At 39.2% G+C, this 9,425-nt stretch overlaps 1 pseudogene; it reads left to right on the forward strand.

The window, feature by feature from the left end:
- The first annotated feature begins 551 nt into the window (after positions 1 to 551).
- LOC149187934 (germin-like protein subfamily 2 member 1 pseudogene) lies at positions 552 to 8,515 on the forward strand (annotated as a pseudogene).
- The last annotated feature ends 910 nt before the right edge of the window (positions 8,516 to 9,425 follow it).

Here is a 9,425-nt window from a genome sequence, read left to right on the forward strand (position 1 = left end):
AGGTTTCAGCCACACGTACACACAGTTTTGAGCAGAAATTCTGTGATAGAGTGGATAATGAACATCATTTTAAACATGATACACTCTCTAAATAATAATTTATATCTGTACGATTTGAGATTCATATATAATTAATAATTTGGCTGCATCTGTAATCCTGGATTAGGCTGGTTGTCTGTGATGTCGAGAATGATTGTGGGACACAAGCTCGAGGTCGATATTTTGGCAATGCAGCCGGCTGAGAAAGGTATAGATTGGTTGTGTACAATGAAATTTTCTCCTCGGCGGTTATACATTACTTAGCTTTTTTATCTTCTAACCAACCAGAACACCGACACAGTAATATGTAGCAGAGAGGGTTCGGTTGGTCCACCTGCAACACTGGGTCACTATCTGTAGGGTTCCCAGGTCGGTATCTTTATCGTTCCTGCACTTTCAAAAATGAATACCATCATTTACCATTGTTATAAAAGGAGCAACGTTCTCCATTCTTCATCAAATTCAGTGCATCTCTATTCATTTTTCGAAAAGAAAAATAGTGAGCTACAGCTATGGAATCCTTTCCGGTGTTGGCACTTGCAGTACTGGTGATATTAACATGTTCGAATAGTTTTGTTATTGTGCGCGCAAGTGATCCAAATCCTTTACAAGACATTTGCGTTGCCGATTTGAAAAACAAAGGTAATATAACTAATGTTATCTTGTTGATGTCCATACGCGTTATGTTTGAACACATTATGAAATGTAATTACATGTAATATATTATATATATGTCTGGTGCGTTTGGGAATGTGTGTCTGTATAATATAATATATATTATTTGATTTGAATTGTGCAGTTATTGTGAACCGGTTCCCATGTAAGAATGCGATGATGGTCACAGCAAATGACTTCCGTTTGACGGGCCTAGATAAACCAGGAGATACGAGTAACCAGTTGGGATTTGCCGTAACGCCAGCTTTTGTAATGCAGCTACCAGGCCTCAACACCTTGGGGATCTCCATGGTTCGGCTCGATTACGCTGCTCCTCTCGGCCTTAACCCTCCTCACACACATCCGCGGGCTACCGAAATCTTGGTGGTGATCGACGGTATTCTCTTAGTTGGGTTTGTCACCACTAACAACACTTTGTTCTCCACAACGCTGAAGAAGGGAGACGTGTTTGTGTTCCCGCGAGGTCTTCTACATTTCATTGTACACAACCAATCTATACCTTTCTCAATCGGCTGCATTGCACCCCCACCGGCACCCCTGGGCCGCCCCGCCCCGCCCGACCGGCGGCGGGTCGATTCCGGGAATCGACCCGCCGCCGGTCGGGCGGGGCGGGGCGGCCCGGGGGTGGCGCTGCGCGGAGCCGCCGCTGCACAGCGCCACCCCCGAGCCGCCCCGCCCCGCCCGACCCGGCGGCGCCGCTGCGCAGCGCCACCCTGGGCCACCCCGCCCCGCCCGACCCGGCGGCGGGTCGATTCCGGGAATCGACCCGCCGCCAGGTCGGGCGGGGCGGGGCGGCCCAGGGGTGGCGCTGCGCAGCTCAAATGAGTTCACCTCATGAAGCGTTTGAGTTTCTCTGGTTGCTCCTTCTTCGGTTTCATTTTCTTCAAGTCCAATTTGTGTTCCTTGCTTTTGACCTTGCAGGGATTCTATTTTCATTACTTCCACATTCTTATTTATTATGTTACGACACCTTTTAATGGTTTACAAATTGATTGTTATCGACATTTTTCAGTTCATGTAACAACTGACAAACAATCAACGTACCGTCACAGCCTTGAACCAAATATTGAACACACACCAAGCAACCAGTAAAACTCAACGACCATACAACAAACTTCATGTTGTGTCAATCGCTCTGTAAGATTGAAATGAACTGTCATACAGAAAACTTCATGGCGCGAACACCTACTTCTCATCGGAAGAAAGATAATAAAGCACTCCGTAGATTTCTTATTATTTATTGAAATTCATCTGAGTTCATAAGTTATTAATTGCTGAGGGCTTTATTATGTTTTTCAGATATATAAACATTTCTCAACGACCATACAACAAACTTCATGTTGTGTCAATCTCTCTGTAAGATTGAAATGAACTGTCATATAGCAAACTTCACGGCCCGAACACCTACTTCTCATTGGAAGAAAGGTAGTAAAGTACTCCGTACATTTCTTATTATTTATTGAAATTCATTTGAGTTCATAATTTATTAAATTGCTGAGGGCTTTATTATGTTTTCAGATATATAAACATTTCTCAACGACCATACAACAAATTTCATGTAGCGTCAATCTCTATGTTAGATTGAGATGAGTTGTCATACTGAAAACTTCATGGCATGAAAATCTATTTCTGAGTGGAAGAAAGGTAATAAAGTACTCCGTAGATTTCTTATTATTTATTGAAATTCATTTGTATTCATTATTATTTATTAATTGTTGAGGGATTTATTATGTTTCTGAGATACATAAACATTTACGAAATATAATATTTAAGGAAATGTTTTTATTTTAGTTGATTTAATTAATGTGGGTATTTAATAAATGTGAAGCTTAGGATGGTTTAGTGATGTGCAGTTTAATTGACAATAATCATACATACATATGCTTTAAATGAAGGTATTTTTTTTTAAATTTACTAGATCACCATTATAGTTTTAGAGATATATTTTAGAAAGTTATATGAATATTAATGAAAAAATAATTTCTAATAATGGAGAATGACTATAGTACCAAATTAATAGAATTTATTTAAATAATAATAAAAATTGTAATAAAGATTGTATTTTATTTGTTTTTTTCTTCAAAATTAATAGTTACTTTCTCCAAAGTCACATGCCCCAATTTATAGAGAGAAGTTGAGATACAGAGAAATTGAGATTAATGTGAAGAAGGCATGGAAGCTAAATACACTCTTTAGTAGTGGAACACATCTAACCTTTCATTTTATCCCAACATATAGAGAGAAGTTGAGAGTAATATGAAGAAGGCATGGAAGCTAAATACACTCTTTAGTAGTGGGACACATCCCTATCCCTATGATAGGCTTCTCTATCATATTACCTATCCCTATAAACCTAGATTTCTCTATCAAATGACCTATTCCTCTACCCATTGTTTTGACGTTGGTTCATGTTATATGATAAATACTTTGGGCATGTCTCTTGCATCTTGCATGATACACAAACTTGCATCTTGATTCCGGGAATCGACCCACCGCCGGGTCGGGGCGGGCGGGGCGGCCCGTGGGTGGCGAGGGAGGGCAGGGTGGGCCGGGAGGGGGAGGGGGAGGGAGGGGGGTGGGGCGGCCCGGGCGGGGGGCCACGGGGGGAGGGGGCGGCCCAAAATGATATTCTACCAGAAACATTAATGTGTTTTTTCCTTAAAATTTAACTTTGTTTGAGACATAAAAAATTGGTTTTATTAGCATTTTTTAAAAAGTATGAAAATTGACCCTAAAAAAAAAATCATTATTCCAGTATCAACACTTTCGTTCTGAAGCTATATTTTGCAGGAAAATTTCGTAGAAAATTTCGTAGTCACTGCCATTTTTAAAACAGCCGCAAAATTGACACCTAAAAAAAAAATCATTATTCCAGTATCAACACTTTCGTTCTGAAGCTATATTTTGCAGGAAAATTTCGTAGAAAATTTCGTAGTCACTGCCATTTTTAAAACAACCGCAAAATTGACACCTAAAAAAAAAAGCATCGTTCCAGTATACACACTTTTCGTTTTGAGCACTGTTTTTGTGGTTTTTTTGGGGTTTTTGGGCCAGAGTTCCCGTTTTGAGTTTATAGTTCCCGTTTCAAAGTTTACATTGTTAATTGTGAAAGTATTACAACTAGTTGATCAAGACACCACAGGAGAATGGTATCTTTACCAAAACTATACAAAAATCATAGTCTATGGCTGTGATCTTCCACCCTACAAACTTCCTAAGTTCCTCCCTATCAAAATCTTTGCATTGGAATATATTAGGCAGAGGTTAAATGTAGATGAAGCACATTTTGTAGCTACAAAAAAGAAATCAAAATTCAAGCTAAAGGCTGAGGTTGGTCCTTTCATCTGCAACACTAGAGCAACAAGAGAAGAAGTAGATAGGTTGTTGAAGGAAATGAAGTTCGGTCTCAACTTCACTTGGTCTTATGACCCAATGGGAGTAATTTCAAAACTCAGGGTTGAAAATAAATTCACTACATACCACCATATAGCCAAGCCTGAAATAGAGAAGTACAAAAATTAGTTAGAATGGAAGGAGAAAATCCTTCAAGAAGAAAAAGAATAGGCAGTATCTGCTTCAAATGTACAAACTCCACTTACACAGGAAAAGACAGCCAAGCGAGGAAGGGAAGAACAATCATCCCCTACAATGGAAGCGTCAAGAGAAGGCTTTAGAATTATGCATAGAAAGAAGAGACCTAGAATCTCTGTCAACGTTAGTCAAATGAATGAGCCACAAAAAAAAAAATTGATGGACTTCGGGAGACATTTATTTTTACATAGTCTGGTGGACAGTCTACACAGTCCCCCACTAATTCCACTACTTCTCAGGAACAGTAGGTGATTTAGACCAGTGGAACCAGTCAGAACGACAAAGAAGATGATATCTTCCATGTTTTCAGTGAAATTAAGAAGAAGAATGAGGACTTGAAGCTAAAAACTTATAATCAATTGTGGAAAAAATCTTTGAGTTCTCAAGCTTGACCTCTTTCAGTCTGTTAGGGTCCTATATTAATAGGATTCATAATTTTGAATTGGTTGTGGTTGATCTTTTAATATTGTACATACCTTTGCTTTTCTGCAAATATTTTCCATATTAAAAATTAAAAAATGTAAAGAGGGAAAAACCTAAAAGAAATATGAAAGGACAAAAAGAATACGAAAAGATCAAAAAAGTGAAAATATATGAACCACAAACAAAAATAAATCATTAAAGTTTGCAAGTCTAAGTGCCACTACTTTTTACTTTACTGTACAAAATAATGGTTGTGTGCAGCTTGTCATAAATGCCACAACCCATGATAGTCAAACTGTTTAATCTTGACTAGTTCGTGCTTTAAATTTCATGTTTATAGATAGAGAATAAAGATCTATCCAAACTATTTAATCTTCGCAGATCGATAGTTAGGTAGAGAAATAAAATGTGCTCATAAGCCTAATCTGAGCCACTAAAAGATATAAGGTTAGAATTAGATAGTTTACTTTTCAAAAGAAAAAGGAAAGAAAGGGTTTTCTAGCTTAAATGCACCCAATAAAGTGAAGAAAAAATGTTAGGGTAAGTAAAGGGTAAGTAGAAGAAATGTTGCAGAAGTACAAAGTTGATTGAAGCAAAAGCACATGTATTATGCTTAATCATATGTTTCAGTGTGCAGGAGTAGCTATGAAAGTGAAAGGATGTTCACAAATTGATTTGGCTAACTTCCCCTCATTCCATTTCACCCCCCACTACATACTTACTAATTTCCCCATTATCCCATCATTTCCTAAGAAAATAACCTTTTTCCTTCATTTTCACCCTTTCCCCTTGGTTTTACACATTTCCCTACCAATTTACCCTCCAAACTCATTCCCCTACCCAAAAACCCCTTTTCCCTAGTGTGAAACCCATTCCCCTTTGAAGAACCCACTTTCCCCTTATTAATTTCCCTATTTTGCCTAAAACCCCACTAAAAAGCCTTATCCTAAGTCTAAATCTCGCCCCCACCCCCTGGCATTACTTTATTAACAACCCCATTCTTATATTTCCTGACATAATCCCTTTTACCCCATAAAGCCCCTTTACTCTAAGTTTTCTCTCCCTTCCACTTTATTTAATTAACTCTGAAAATTCATTTTCCCCACATAAAACCTATTTAACCCACCACCCTACTACAGTTAAAAAATCCCCACATAATTCAACCCTCGTCCCACTCCATAACCCATTCACTATATTTAACCCTGCTCTATTCATTAAATAATTACAAATAAAGTGTAATTAATCCCCCGTGCCCCGCAAATCTCTTCTCGAGTTCCCTCCGTGAAAATCCACGATGCGACAGTTGTCTGATATACCACCCCCAAATATGACAGTGCACATCCATATCGCATTCATTCCTTTGCCTACCTTTACTCGCCCAAGAGCACGCGAAATTGGTGGTTTTTCTCGAGCCCCTTTCGATTAGATGGTAGCTCCAGGTGAATTCACGTGCTCTCATGAAAATAACGCCCAACTACCAAAAGTGGTGCAATGGCCCCCGAAACCACCTCCCCACCAAAAGATGAAAGCAGCCACTATTCATTATGAAATTCCGCACCAAATTCTAACTGTTGCTAGTTAAAGGCCGAAGGCGCTCATTTTCACCCTTTCCTCTCATTTGCTCTGTGAAAGCTTCCTAAGCCTTCTTGCGCCATCGTAAGCCTCTACAACCAAATTTCACTGCCAGCTACCTCCCGAACGTGCTCTGGATGCCCAATTTAGCCATCCAGTGCACAATTGAAGCTAGAGTACCCTCTGCAGCTACCATTGAAACCAGTTGTAGTGTATACCACCATTTCTAGTTATTTTTTACAAGAAACTAGAACGATCATCTCAATTTGAAAGCGTACAGTGAATTCAAACATTAAATTGATTGAATTTAATTAATTTTCCCTAAATTGAGAGTATTTCCCCCCTGAATACCCAAACCACTCTTTTCTGACCTACAAAATACCCTTTCACTCCACCAGAGTTGTTCAAGCTTCACTTCTACAGTCTTTGCAAGCCCAATTCACATCTTTCCCCATAAGATGGCTGCAAAAACCTCTCTGGATGTCAAACCTATGTCAACCCCTCACCTCGACATTGACCATTTGGCCCTAGCAGATAGAGATTTCTAAATAAAAGACATTGCAACTCTAGCCCACCTTCTGAATCTCCACTGTTGGAGTAAGGACTGATTTCTAAACCATACAGATGGCATCAACCTTTGGGAGTCCAATTTACCCAAATACACATTCCCAGATGTTCACCTTTTCCCGGATATGGTACATTTTTGCCATGCGTCTTATATCCCTAGCCAAAGGGTTATTGTTGCAACAAACCAAGATTTGTTATTCACCATTACACATGAGTCAATCAACGAAATGCTACAAATCCAATCTAGAAACTCATATTTCATTAAAAATGGAAAATTTTTATTACGAGGACATTAATATAACTGAGCTTTTTGGTTGTTTTTAAATTCTAGATCCACTATTTAATTGCAAATTTAATGAAATATGTGTTTAGCCCTAATCAGACCCCTCTATCCATTCGAAAAGTATTGGACTTATACATCACATTAGACCAGGTGAAAATCAAGAAAATTTTCCAAAATTTTATCATTGAAGACCTCCATACTCCTACAAATACCCCACCCTATGTTGCCATCATTTTCTATTAAACTTGCAGACACATAATCACCATGCTGTCATGCATCCTAGGATACACATCATATGAGCATCTGGATGAAGTCATCCTGGCCTTCATGTCCATTTTCACTCTAGGAAAGCCCCCTGTTATCATGTATGACTAAGCTCAGTTCATTGCAGACAGAATGCATGAAAAATTCACCAGACTACCCGCTGAAAGAGTTTTCAAATACCCTTCAGTGTTCTTTTATATGTTTTTGTATTACCAGACAGATAAGTTCCTAGTGAGCATCTAGAAGTTGGACACTAGGGGAAAGGAGAGATTAGTGGTCCACTAGACACCCTTGGTCCATAAGTTTTCCACAACAATCACCTACAAAGACTTCATAGACTCCTTTGTGTACCCAATTATGAACATGCTGATTTTTGATACTTAGCCTAGAATCAGCCCAGACATCAAGGGAGTGCTGCAGTTGGCAAAGAACAACAATGTGGGAGACTAGTACCTTTACCATAACCACATTGAGATAAGAATTTATGGCTACCAATTATCCCCTTATAAATTTCCAAAATACCTCCCTATGAGGATATTTTCCCTTGAATATTTCAGACCAATCATCAATTCTGATGAGGTCCACTTCCTATCTACTAGGAAGAAAACCCAATTCAAGATGAAAAACCAATTGCGCACATTCATTTGCAACAATAGAGAGGTTGGACCAGAGGCCGATAAGTTACTACAACAAATGAAATTCAAAAACAACTTCATATGGCATTATGACCCTCATGGGGTCATAAACAAGTTGATACTTAAGGTCAAATTGGCACCTTATATCCACCACCGAAGGCCAGACATTGAATAGTTTCCCAACCAATCTGAGTGGGTGGAGAACACATTGATTGATATAGAAATCAAATTTGTGGATGTTGAAAACACACTGATTGATTTGGAAAAACGATTTGATGAGAACTCTTTCCTGCAGGTTCCTGAATTAGCAGAAATAATGAATATTCATCCTGTGTTACAGACCCCAGCCAATGAGGAGAAGAATCCTAAGAGGAACAGGGAAGAGGCATCCAACCCTACCTTGGAGACTACTGATGAGATGTTTGAGCTAACAAGGAAGCTCAAGTTGAATCCTGTGTCTAAATAGGAGGAGAACATTGCATCAGAGGAAATAATTGACACTGAGACAATGGGGTAGAGAAGTAAAGAAGTAACTCCATCAGGTGAAACACAGCAGCCATCAACCTCCAACACACAAATGATAGAGAGACAACAAAGAATGGAGGTTTCTTCCTTTGTCAGGCTAGCTGATCGGGAAAAGGATATCAAAGAAAAATTCAAAGAGATAAAGATGAGGAATGAAAAGTTGAAAGAAGAGACATATGCCCAATACCTCAAGCTTACACCATCAAACCAGACCAGATTGATGTCAACATTTGACATCAAAGTAGGCAAGATGTAGGTGTCATTTTTGGAGCGCACTGTACAGCAACCAAAGACCCTCGTAGACTACAAGAAGAATAATTTTGAGGTGTTGGCCAGGGATGTTCATCCCATTGATCAGATAGAGTTCCATAAGTAGGCCGGATAAATGATTTACTCTACCCTCATAGGAAAGCCCATGGATGCCTTTAAACTGAAAGATTCATTGGATAATGCGACAATCCAATACAAATTGGAGAAGGCCTCCTCACAGGCCAAAGATAACAGAATAAAGTCCTTGGAGGACTTGGTCATTGAACTCGACCATGACCCAAGTGACATTAAGGCTACTGAACAGTTGATCAAGAAGGAGAATGAGGACATAGAAACCCTTAAGAAATAGCTTAAGCTGCCTCATTCACATCACCCACATACAAAGGAGGTCCTAGAAAGTCATAGCTATCATGAAGAGATGATGGACCTAGTGTTCCAACTGAATGATCGGTTGAAGGAGATGGAGAAAGAACTAGATAGCTTGATGCATCTCAAACAAGATAGTATTGATAATGCTCCTGCAACTGTCATTGCAAAAATTACCACTGTTGTACCTTCTACTTTGGCAGCATCCTTAGCTC

This window comes from Pinus tabuliformis, chromosome 3_1 (genome assembly GCF_031772625.1).
Source record: "Pinus tabuliformis cultivar Carrire ecotype Pingquan chromosome 3_1, CPIR1, whole genome shotgun sequence".
Taxonomy (NCBI): domain Eukaryota; kingdom Viridiplantae; phylum Streptophyta; class Pinopsida; order Pinales; family Pinaceae; genus Pinus; species Pinus tabuliformis.